We start from the raw sequence: 13341 nt of genomic DNA, 5'->3' as shown, positions 1-13341 counted from the left end.
GGTCCGCTCTAAGTGATGGCAATGTAGGCGGGCGTAGGCAGGAGTGATGAGTGGAGATGGTAGGGTAGACAGACTACTCCAATTCTCCTCTGCTGCTCGATGGTAGACACACTACTCCACTTCTCCTCCGCTGCACGTAATGCCCTGCGCTGTTCCGGTAGGAATTGCAGCCACCCCAGACACTCAAACACACTTCGCAATGCTCCGCTCTAGGTGATGGTAATGTCGGCGGGCGTAGTCAGGAGTGGTGAGTGGAGATGGTAGACAGACTACTCCACTTCTCCTCTGCCGCTCGATAGTAGACAGACTACTCTGCTTCTCCTCAGCTGCACGTAAGGCCCCACGCTGCTCCAGTAAGAATTGCAGCCACACCAGACAGTCAAACACACTCTTGTGAAGTTTTCATTTTTGGGCGAGTGCTTTTCTAAGGAGCTGCCCTCTCAGGTGTGTGAGGGTGGTTAGTTGTGCAGTATGCTCCGTGTGTAGGACAGTAGTGGCAGTTGGAGATTCTAGATCCCTGGGAAGTGGAGTCAGTTATCGCCTTATACATTGGAGGAGGTATGAAGCTCTCTACCACTCGCAAATATGGTCTACACAATTCATCCTCTCGTGCATGGAAAAGGTTAAGAAGTCCGGATGATGTTACTAATTCCCAGAAGAAAGACAGTACGGAAAAGGGCGTTGGTACTCAGCCAATGATTACATCCTTTATTAATGTTGTGCCGATAGTATTTGGAACTAAAATCATGGCTACAATTTCTTGCTACAATTTTTCACCAACTATCGATAACAACTCTCTACTTAACATGTATATATGTTTACAACTTGTCTCTTTACTATGTTACCTTCTGAAGGGTGTGAAAACCTAATAGGAACACACCTCTCTGCTTCTCCAGACCTCGCAAGACTGGTTTCTTCCTCAGATTCCTTTGAATCCTCCAATAGTGAGACCGAAAGCGAAAGGGAGGGTCAAAGTGTATCTCCCTCAAGTGCCTTATTAGTCAACAAGGAGCCTCTGCCGATATCTACTCTGAATGCCCTCCTATCCAGTGTTGAGGGCCCTGTTTGTACTGTGTCCTAGTATGGCGAAAGAACAGCGGGAATTCAAATATGCATTAGCAAAGGTAGTCTATGTCATCTTGGAGAATTCACCCTCTTTTGTGGAAATCGGCCCCACAGGGTCAGCTATGGCTGAGCACATCCCCTTGAACTCTACTCTGCAGGTTTTACAACCTATTCACACGTCTAATTTGATCTTCGAATGTGGGGATACTCTGCAAACTTGTTCAAAAGAAGAGGATAACATGGTGCATCAAGTTGTCAATGAACATGACTGTGATATTTATTTATTTATTTTAATTCTTGTAACGCGTCACATGCCTCAGGCCTCAGGGCGCACATAGAACAGAGACAAGACGCGCAAAACATGAGAGCAAACCAGAGGAAAAGAAGTAGAGACAGATATTCTTAGTTGAGGTTAAAGAGATTCGTTTTTACAGCTTTTTTAAAATAAGAGTAATTCTGTATTTGGCGTATAGCCGCCGGGAGAGAATTCCAAAGTGTGGGGGCCTGAGAATCAAAGCTAGTACCTCCACACCTGACCAGTTTAGAGCTCCACTGGACAAGTGTTGTAGCTACAGTAGAGCGCAAAATTATATTATTAGGCTTGATTTTGATACACTCTGATAGATATACGGGACTTGAGAGGGACACACATTTGTGTGCTAAAGTGAGCGCATGAGAAATCACTTTTTCACCGTCTTCAAACAACGTGGTAAACACTGATGAAAGACTACCATCAGAATTTGCACTTTACTCGCATAAAGTAAAATCAGAATTGCCCAAAAGAAAGAAAATAATAAAAAAAGAGTAATACTTTTTTTTAATTTGGCAAAGGTAGATGCGGATTGTACTTTTAAGAATGAAATCTCATCTCAAAGAACAAGTTATTTACCAAATGGTAACGTGCTTTCGATTGGATGTTCCTCCAACGCATTCCTCATTTTAGATGTATTCCATCCAGCTTAAGGTGCTTCGGAAAAAAAATTCAGCAGAGAGTGCAGTGCGTAGATGTTGTCGAGTTGATGGTCCCTCGAAGGCCTCCGTCGAGGGCGACGTCATCGGGTGTATAAGTAGCATGCGCAGCGCCCGTTGGCCTCAGTTCTTTTTTTCCCCCTTTACTATTGAATTTGCACTGTGTAGATTGTGCCGGCAGACGGGTATTCGCCTTGCGAGAGTTGAAATGGCAATAATCTGGAAAAATCTACAGAGGGGTAGGTTGGGAGGGCGATGAGGAATACGTTGGAGGAACATCCAATTGAAAGAACGTTACCAGTTGGTAAGTAACTTGTTCTTCGAGTGGATTGTGTCCTCCAATGTATTCCTCATCTTAGATAGAATCCCAAAGCAGTATGGACAATTTCTCTGGAGGAGGGGTTAGATTTTTCGATACTCTTAGATGGCTGAATATAGTACTGCTTTACCAAAATTCAGCTCCTTAGACTGGGATGCATCCAGACTATAGAATTTTAAAAAGGTATGCAGTGAAGACCAAGTTGCTGCTTCATAAATGGACCTTATAGGAACACCTCTTTGTAGGGTTGTCGAAGAGGCAATGCCTCTGGTGGAAAGAGCCCTTAGACCTTCTGGTGGGTCTTTTTGTGCTAATCTGTAGCATTCTGAAATGCAAAGCACAATCCAACGTGATATTGTTTGCTTTGTCACCGATTGACCCAATTTCCATCCTGTGTAGCCGATAAACAGTTAATTGTCCACTCTAAGCTTGGAAAGCCTAGAGATGTAAAAACTTAAAGCTCTTCTTGGATCCAACCTGTGTAATATTTCCTCCTCCTTACCAGGACGAGGTGGAGGATTGAATGCGGGTAAAAAAAAATTCTGACGTAAATGAAAATTAGACACAGTTCTTTCGACTGGGACGGATTTCAAAGAGTCAGTTGCTCTCACTGCGCTTGCAAATCGTCTAGACCATCTTGGTCGGTGCATGTGTTGGCTGCCGTGCAGATGAAGGGTATATCTAGTTTTAATTGGCCTTCTCTGTATTGGCAGGTGTAGGTTTAAAAACAAGAAAGAGCTTTCTTGAATGGGTTTCTCTCTGGAGATTGTTCACCTAAAAGATGAAAGGGACCCCTAGGTATGTGGTCTGGGGGTCCTTTATCGGAAAGAGTTGGACCTGTGCAGGACCAGATGATCTAGCACGTGTTTTTTAGCACTACACAGTGCACCAGAGACGATTTGCAAGCGCAGTGAGAGCAACTGACTTTTTGAAATCCGTCCCATTCGAAAGAACTGTGTTTCTTCAGTGTGACTACGAGTTTGGGCAACACACAGTTCGATACCCCTGAAACAGTCCTCTTTGTTTTGCTTAATGAAAATTAGACACCACTTTAGGTAAAAATTAGGGTTTAACCCTCAACACAACTCTGTCCTTATGGAACACAGTATAGGGTGACCCAGAAGACAGTGCCTGCAATTCGCTCATTCTTCTTGCAGATGTTAAAGCAACTAGGAAAGCAGTTTTCCATGTCAGTAATCTTAATGGACAAGTGTGCAAAGGCTCAAAAGGAGCACACAATAAGAATTTTAGGACTAGATTGAGATCACAAATTGGCACTTGAAATGGGCAAGGAGGAAATATATTAGTGAGTCCTTTTAAGAATTGCACTACCAAAGGAATTTTGAAATAGGAGCATTCTTCTGATGAGCGCTTGAAAATGGAAAGCGCCGCAAGATAACCTTTAATGGTTCCAACATTTAGACGTCTATGTGCTAGGGACAGGAGGAAGGATAGTACTTCCGGAATAGAACATAGAAAAGGATCGACATTCTTTTCTCGGCACCAGTTGCAAAACTTTTTCCAACGGCAACGGTATAGAGACTTTGTTGCTGGCCTTCTTGCCGAAAGCAACACCTCCATGACGTCATCTGGAAGGTCCCAATCCTTGTATCTCAGCCTTTAAGATACCAAGCGTGAAGGTTGAGCATTTTGACCTCTGGATGGAGAACCTGATCCTCCATTTGTGAGAGAAGGTCCTCTCTCTGAGGAAGACGTACTGGGGGACAGATGGACATGTCTAGAAGGTCCGGTTACCACGTTCTCCTGGCCCAATCCGGTGCAATTAGGATAATGCGGTTCCCGAACCGTCTCAGTCTCCTGATGACCTGAGGAATGACGGGAATCGGAGGGAACGCGTACAATAGTGGGAAATTCCACCCCACCACGAACACATCCCCCAGGGCTCCTCTCGTGGGAAATTCCCTTGAGCAATACCTTTCGCACTTCCGGTTGATTCCGGTCGCAAATAGGTCTACTTGAGTGGTTCCCCAAAGGGCGAAGTTCTCTTGAATGACTTCCTGAGCCAGTTCCCATTTGTGGGACACCGTGCTCTGCCTGCTCAGAGCATCTGCCGTCATATTCTCCTCCCCGGCTAGATGAACTGCCGTCGAAGAGATTCCTTCCTGAATTGCCCAATACCAGAGCTGAATTGCCTCTCTGCACAGAGGTAGTGACCCTATAACTCCTTTTTTGTTTAGATAATGCATGGCCATTGTGTTGTCCATCATTATCAGGACATTTTTTCCCCTGACAGATGGCGGGAAAGCTTTCAGCGCTAGTCTGATTGCTCTCAGCTCTAAAAGGTTGACGCGTAGTTTGAACTCCAATGGAGACCAACGACCGCTGATTGTCAGGTAGTTGGCATGAGCTCCCCACCCCATGAGTGAGGCGTCCGTCACCACTGTGATCTCAGGCCATAGTTGCCAAAAAAGTTCTCCATTCAGGATATTCTCTGTACAAGTCCACCATAGAAGATCTTGTCGAACCTTGTTCAGAATCTGGAGAAGATCCGTCATTTGATCTGAGAACTGGGACCATTGAGTCTTTAGAGCCCATTGAAGGGATCTCACCCTCAGATGTGCCTCCGGCACCAGGAATATGCAGGATGCCATGAGGCCGAGTAACCTTAAGAAGTCGTAGGCCTGAAGATTTTGGGCATTTTGGAATTTGGAAACCATCTGAAGAATGTCTTGAGCCCTCGACCTGGGAGGCGAGCTCTTTCCCAGGGATGTGTCTAATACAGCTCCTATGTATTGGAGCTGTTGAAAAGGTGTCATTTGTGACTTCTTGAAATTGAGGAAGAAGCCCAGTCTGTGGAGGAAATGGCAGGTGACTTTCAGGTAATCCAGTGCCTGTTCGTCAGAACGTGCTCTGATCAACCAATCATCTAGGTAGGGGTAGACGTGAATCCCCCCTCTCCTGAGGTGCGCTGCCACTACTACCATCAGTTTGGTGAAGACCCTCTCTGCTGCAGGTACTGGTTCTATAGCACCTTTCTCCAGCAGGGTTAGAACTTCCTGCTGTAGGAGCGGGTCTGAAAACTTCAAAGGGTGTCTCCCTGGTGGACTGCTTTGAGTTTGCGTTAGAAAAGTAAGGCAGTAACCTTGGGCTATTATTTTTAGAGCCCAAACATCTGAAGTAATGGCTCGCAATTCTTGCAGATGCTGTGACAGCCTTCCTCCTACAGGTGTCTTGTGATGCAAGTCCTCAAAGTGATTTTGTGGCGGTTGCTGCAGCCGCTGATGGCAAAGAGGATGTAGCTGTAGCTGGAGCTGGCTTTGCACGTTTTGCTCGTCCACCGCGAGTGGCCTTTCTCTGGCCCCTTTGACTGGCCATTCCTCTCGCCTCCCCCTCCAAGATTGACCTGGCGCATGAAAAGGCTGAGGTTGCCTAATAGCAGCTCCCAAAGACTTGGCAGCTGCTTTTGAGGTCTGCAACCCCTCAAGGCTCTCGTCAGCCTTATTGCCAAAAAAGTTGATACCCGTCAAAGGACATGTTCAGAAGGCGGTTCTGTACATCTGGTTCAAAATCCGACTTCCGTAACCACGCAAATCTACGCATTACCATGCTAGTGCCCATGGACCTGCTCACATTATCTACAGTGTCCAATCCAGATTCAAGGGATTCCTGCATGGCCTCCTTTCCATCTCTAACAATGGCTAGGAATCCTTCCCTTTCGTCCCCTTATGGTATGTGCGTCACCACCATTGCAATGCACTCCCACAGAGTGTACAAAACTTTGCCAAGGCACATGTGGAGTTGGCTGATTTTAACGCCATACTCCCAGCTGAAAATGATGTAGTATTCTCATGTATTCTCATGTCATTGTATTATCTGTAAATCACCTTGGCTCCCCGCCTGCGCGTGAATTGGAATGTTTGTAAGAATGTTGGGAGAGTGACTAGAGTGTTCGCGAGAGGACCGTTAGTGAGAGATGATGAGTGGATGGTGAGAGACGTAGTGCGGGGCGCCGGTTTACATTCATAGTAAATAAAGAAAGTTATTTGCTCTCTTCGAGTCGAGCATACTTTATTTGGCAACGAGGATGCCGGCGTCCTGAGGACCCACGGGGAGAAGAAGAGTTGGGAGCAGTTGGTCCGAGCCGGTACGCAGCGTTGCATAGGTTCGTGCTGAGTTTGGCCCAGTGGAGAAAGAGAGAGCGGAGGCTCTGAGCCAGCGTGTAGCTTCGCGTTGGTTTGTGCAGGTGTTCCGGGTATGCGGCTGGACTACAGGGGAGAGTGGACGCTCTAAACTGGCGCGTAACATTGCGTTGGTTTGTGCAGGAGTCTGGGAGTCCGTGTTTATCTGTTCAAGTCGGATCGAGCTACGCCTGACGCCGCATTACTGGGGTTTAGAGAAAAGGACCCGCCAGGAAGTCTCAGGTCACGTTACCTGCCTAATCTGGACCTAGACAAAATGAAGAAGAGACAGTGATCCCTCCATCTTCGTCACAGTACTTATAGACAGAGATTTGACACCCTGCATTTCGTGATATCCAGCAAGAGAATTACATGCTGGTGTAGCACAGGAAGTGTTTTGCATAAGCACTTATTAAGAAGAGATCATTAAACCCACAGAGCCATGCAAAGCATTAACATCCAACCACCGGCAAGTTTCCTTCCAGCGCCAGGCCAACCTGTGGTTTTATGGTCAGAATGGAAAGAATTCTGGTTGAACTATATTCAAGCAGTTGAACATGAAGAACTCACATCTCAGAAGAAGAAGTTATTATTGTTACATGCATTGGGATTGGAAGGGCAAAGAAAGTTCAGGGAACTGCCAGAATTGACTGTAGATGAAGCTGGTGACGCTGATGAGCACAATAAGGCCATAAGACAATTGGATAAGTATTTTGCTCCAGAAACGAATGTAACCATAAACAGATACAAATTCTATACACAGGTACAAAAGGAACATGAAAGCATTGAGGAATATGTTTCTACATTAAGAGTTTTATCACAAACCTGTCAATTTGGTAATGGCATCACCCTTGATGAGTTGATCAGAGATCAGATCATTATCCACTCGAAGGACAACTTAGTACAAGACAGATTGTGGACGGTTGGCAATCCATCCCTACCGGAAACTATAGCGATTGCTAAACATGTAGAACACAGTCAATTGTGCTCGAAGGAGATGAAGAGCAAGAAAGAAGAGGTTGTACAAAGTATGCAGGAGCATAGTAGCAAGGAGATACAGGAGAAAGAAACAGAAGAACAAGGTCAAGTTAACGTACTACGACCTAAAGACAGAGGTGGAACAAATGTTAGAAACAAAGATCAGGTTGAAGTCAACGCAGGAAGAAGTAACAAAATTAAGAGCTTTGAGCAAAGAGGGAGTTCATATAGAGGAAAGAATTGGGTGAAAAATTAACCAAGAGTTCAATATGATCAGAGATTTCAGAATACCCAACAGAGAGAAGGAGACAGATGCTATAATTGTGGCAGAGTTGGTCATTATGCCTATGCAAAACAATGCCCAGCATTGGGGCAAAAATGGGGAAATTGTGGTATAAGAGGTCATTTTGCGGTCACGTGTAGAAGGAGGAAGAAAGTCTCTGCCATTATGGAAGAAGAGGAATAATTGGAGGAAGAGAGGGTGTTCCTGATACATGAGCCACCAGATGGAGAATTTAAATGCCCGAGCTGTGAAGTATTCTTTGATAACTGGAAACTGAAGGTGAAGGTGAAGGTGGACAGTTGTTCACCTTGGACAATTATCACTAAGAGAACATGGAAGAATTTAGTGGCACGTGGTCTCAAGAGTAAGATGGAAGAGTCAGACATACCAAATCCTGGTGGATTTGAAGGATCTAAGATCAAGATGCTTGGATGGTTTTCGTGTATTGTTCAGTTTAAAGACAGACGGTCTCAGGTGAAGGTGTACGCAGCAGAAAAAGGTGTGAATGTACTGGGTTGGAGAGATCAAGCTTAAATGAGAATCAGGTTGGATCCATGTTATGAAGACCAAATTCTGGTTGTAAACAGGAGTCAAGCGCATGAAAATAAAAATCCTAAAGAAAAGAAAGAAGGCAAATTGAAAATTGAGTTTTGCGCACAGGATACGTCTCAAGAAGGGTGCGATGCCTGTTAAACACACGAAATCCAGACCAATTCCTTTTGCCATTGCTGACAAGGTTGAGCAAGAACTTGCATTATTGGAGTCTGAAGGAGTTATAGAGAAAATCGAGTCATCTGAATGGGTGAGCCCCATTGTGGTTGCATTGAAAAAAAATGGCAAACTTAGAATTTGCGTAGACCTAAGAGACGTCAACAAAAACATCATAACTGACATTTTCCCTCTTCCTATCATATCTGAAATGTTGAATCGTATTGATAATGCTGATGTGTTTTCTACTTTGGATCTTTCGAGCGCTTATCAGATTTCTTTGACAGAAGATTGTAGAGACATTACGGCATTTATTATGCCACATGGGTTGTATAGATATAAACGTATGCCGTTTGGGTTAGCGTCTGCAGCAGCAGTATTTCAGAGAGTTATGATGCATGTGCCGAAGGGTTTAAGCGGGACGCTTGTATATCAGGATGATATAATTGTATTTGGCAAGGGATCTGAAGAACATGATGGGAGATTGAAAGAAGTGTTGAGGAGATTGGAAGAAGTTGGGTTAAAAATTGAGAAAAGCAAATGTAATGTAACGCTCACCTGACTCCCACAGAGGCGCTGGCCTGGTTTGCGCTGCTGTGACCTCTTCTAAGGTGATGCGCAGGGTTCAGAAGACGGACTGGACCGGGCCCCCAAATCTGGCTTGGCTGGCTCGCAGAAGTATCCTTCTGTAGGCGAAAATAGGGGATTAACTGTCTGCGGGGTAATGCAATCGGCCTCCCACTTTCCCCTCTCACCCTCCTCGAAACCCTTCTGTGATTCCTCGTAGCGTCTCACCTTAGGGTCTGGAAGGACGAGCTCTCCATCCTGCTTCTGATGCAGGGGCGCGTTTGTATCCAGTTACTTCACTGGATTTTCGGATTGGTGAGAACCAAACTTGCTTGGCTTCCAGGTAAGTTTTTTGATAAGAGGTTCCCCTTGTGTCCATGCATTAATGTACTAATGCTAGTGTCTTTTTCCCCATAGGGGCCGGGGTACAGAATGCCGGGGAACAGGCACCGACCCAAGATGAGAGGTGAAATCCTTGTAGAAATCAGGTAAGTCTTTAATGAGCGTTTTTTTTTGGTAATGTCTTTTCATTCGCTCATTAACGCTGATGTCTTTTTTTCCCCTTAGGGGCCGGGGTCCGGAAATGCCAGGATGCAGCGCGGACCCGAAATGAAGAGGGAATGAATCAACAGGTAAGTCTTAACATGGAGATTTAGCTTTCCTTATTCCCTTCTCTCTCTCACCTTTTGTTCTGGTCTTTTTCTCCCTAGGCGCTGGGGCGTGACTGCGAATCCGGATGATCGCTGCTGAACATGGAGGCGCCATGTAAAGGTGAGTGGAATGCGGCGCTGCAGCGATCGACGCGATGAGCTTTTAAATAAAAGTCTTCCTTTTCAGGATTGTCGGCGAGATGTCTCCGGGATGCAGATTTAGCAGGTAAGGACTTTTCCTTCTTCTGTTCTCTTCTTCTCTTCTTTTGCAGGTGATCCAGGATGCTGGCAGGCGTGGCAGAAGTCAGGATGCAGGAGCAGACATGGTGAGCGTCCAGCTGCTAGATGCAGAACAACGCGAAGCACGTGTTGCTGTTCGGGTGGGGTTTAAATAACCTTGGAAGAAGTTCCAGGTATGTATCCTTCCTCCAATCAGGTATGTATCCTGCCCCGACCACGCCCGGATGGTAAATTAGTCCCACAGGTAAAGTAGTTCCTTTCAGGCCTCAAGGAGGCCGGGATCCTGCAGCATGGTCTGCATCAGGTAATTGCACCCAAGCACTCCCATAATGAGCCTGGCGCCTATGGCGCCAGGACTGATGTCTTTTATGAGCCTGGCGCCATAGGCGCCAGGACACTGTCCAAAGGGCGCCTATATGGGGTTGCTGGGTCCTTCCTTGGGGACTGGATGTCCGCTTTCGGGGACGCAGGGCTTGAACCGGCTCCCCGGGAGCGGGCATCATGACAGCACTCCCCCCCAAGGCCCCTCCCAAGGTTGTTCCCTCCGGGGGTTTTGGTTTGTCTGGGAAGAGTCGGTGGAATTTCCTGACTAATCGAGGTGCATGCACATGGTCGCTGGGTTCCCACGATCTCTCCTGAGGTCCGTACCCCTTCCAATCAATTAGGTAGAACAGTTTTGACCTAAACATTTTTGAGTCTAAAATGTTCTTCACTTCGAATTCGGGCTCCCCATCTATTAGAATAGGTTCTGGAGGTTTGAGTAGTTGGGTTCCGGGTACCACTGGTTTCAGAAGTGACACATGAAAAACAGGGTGAATTCGCATACTAGCTGGTAAATCAAGTTTAACAGCCACTGGGTTAATTATTGCCGTAATAGAATAAGGTCCCAGATATTTTGGGTTAAAAGTTCGAGGCCCTTTGAGTGGTAAATGTCTGGTAGCTAACCACACTTGATCCCCAATCTGATACGGAGGTGCTTCACTCCGATGCAGATCAGCATTCTCCTTGTATTTTCTCTTGGCTTGTTGTAAATGCGTAGTTGCCTCTTTGAAGGCTTGGGTAATTGTAGAATGCAGATGGTCTACTGCAGGCATTCCGAGTTTCTGAGGTGAGTCAAGGTTTGAGGTTCGAGGGTGATGCCCAAACAAAGTATAAAAAGGACTGTGGCCAGTTCCAGAGTGTACCGAATTATTATATGCGTATTCGGCTATCCAAAGAATGTCTTTCCAGTTGCTTTGAGATTGCTGTAACATACACCGTAAGAACTGCTCAAGGGTCTGATTTGTCCTCTCGGTCTGACCATCGGTCTGAAGGTGGTGACTGGTCGATAATCTTACGTCGATCTGCGCCATTTGACAACATTTGCGCCAGAAGTGGGAAATGAATTGGCTTCCCCGGTCAGAGATTAGTATAGATGGGAATCCATGTAGCCGAACAATATTTTCGAGGAATTCTTTGGCTAGGACAGAAGCTGAAGGTAAACCTTTCAAAGGAATAAAGTGGGTCATTTTGGAAAACAAATCCACAATTACCAGAATAGTATTGTACCCCGAACAAGGAAGCAGGTCCGTAATAAAATCCATTGATAGGGTCTGACAGGGTGCTGGCGGTATGTCTAGAGGTTGAAGGAGACCGGCTGGTCTTTTCTTTTGACTTTTATTTTGGGCACAAACACCACAGGACATCACAAAAGATTTAACATCTGTTCGCCAAGAGGGCCACCAAAATTGTCGTTTCACCTTTTCCTCTGTCTTGGCAATACTGGGGTGTCCCTCTATTAATGTATCATGATAACCGGAAATAACTAGTTCGTGTAATTCCTTATGTGGCAGGAATAAGCATCCTTGGAAATAAGGTAAACCATTATCTGTGGTAAAGTCTGATCCCTTTTGTATCCAATCCTGTAAGGTTGTAGGGTCCAGGAGTTGTTTCACTCTGGCTTTAGCGTCTGTAACGAAGTCATGCCTAGAATCCTCTGTTCGGGAATTATTGGTACTGGTTCTGAGTTTCTATCAGATTCTCCCATTCCAATTCGGGATAAGGCGTCTGCTTTGCCATTCTTGCAGCCAGGTCGATAGGTAATCACGAAATCAAATTCAGCGAAAAACAAAGCCCATCGGAGCTGCCGTGATGACTGAGCCTTGGCGGTTTTCAAATACTGTAAATTCTGGTGATCAGTGATCACTGTGATGGTATGTCGAGCGCCAAGCAGATAATGCCGTCATGCTTTAAAAGCGGACTTAATGGCTAACAGTTCTTTGTCCGTGATTGCATAATTAACCTCGGGTGCCGAGAATTTTCTGGACCAAAATGCTACGGGATGCAGTTGGTTGGTTTCGGGATCTCTTTGGGACAGGACAGCTCCCATGGCTAGGCTGGATGCGTCAGTCTCGATGACATAAAGGAGATCTGGACGCGGGTGTTTCAATATAGGTGCGGAGGTAAACTTAGCTTTTAAATCCTGAAAGGCCTGCTCGGCTTCTTCAGACCATTCAAAACGTTAATTTTTCCTCAAGAGTGCAGTAATGGGTTGTACCACGCGTGAAAATTCCGGGATAAACCTACGATAGAAATTGGCAAAGCCGAGCATGCTTTGAACCCCTTTTACAGAGCTAGGTGATGGCCATTTGAGGATGGCATCCACTTTTCTTGAGTCCATTCGGACTCCTTTGGGTGTCAGGATGAAACCTAGAAACTCAACTTCTGTGGTATGGAAAATACATTTCTCCAATTTAGCAAATAGTTTGTGTTGGCACAGTTTTTCAAGTACTGCCCTGATGTGTTTTCTGTGATCAGATTCCGAAGAGGAGTACACCAGAATGTCATCGATATATACGACAACACAAACATCAATGAGTTCCCGAAGGACATCATTCATGAAGTATTGGAAGGCAGCCGGCGTGTTACACAGTCCGAAAGGCATCACCTGGTACTCGAATAATCCGTATTTAGTACGGAAGGCAGTTTTCCATTCGTCGCCTTCTTTAACTCGTACCAGATGATAAGCCCCCCGGAGATCTAACTTGGTGTACATGCAAGCGTCCTTCACCTGGTCAAGGAGTTCAGGGATCAGAGGCAGAGGATAACGGTTTTTAACCGTTATCTGGTTCAATGCGCTGTAATCGATACAAGTTCTAAGGTCGCCTTGTTTTTTGGGCACGAAGAACAAAGCCGAGGATGCCGGGGACTTTGACGGGCAAATAAAACCATTAGCTAGGTATTGATCCAAATATTGTCTCAAATGCAGGTTCTCAGGTTCGGTAAGGGCATAAATCCTGCTACAAGGGGGTTGTGCACCGGGCACCAGATCGATTTAGCAATCGTACGATCTGTGAGGAGGTAACGTGTTGGCCTGTTCCTTTTGGAAGACGTCCTGAAAGTCTTGGTATTCCGGAGGTAGTTGCATGGAGGCAGAGGTTACAG

The sequence above is a fragment of the Ambystoma mexicanum genome, chromosome 12 (genome assembly GCF_040938575.1).
Source record: "Ambystoma mexicanum isolate Mex_15411 chromosome 12, UKY_AmexF1_1, whole genome shotgun sequence".
NCBI lineage: Eukaryota > Metazoa > Chordata > Amphibia > Caudata > Ambystomatidae > Ambystoma > Ambystoma mexicanum.
The sequence above is the reverse complement of the archived record's forward strand: the minus strand, read 5'-3'. Positions refer to the sequence as shown.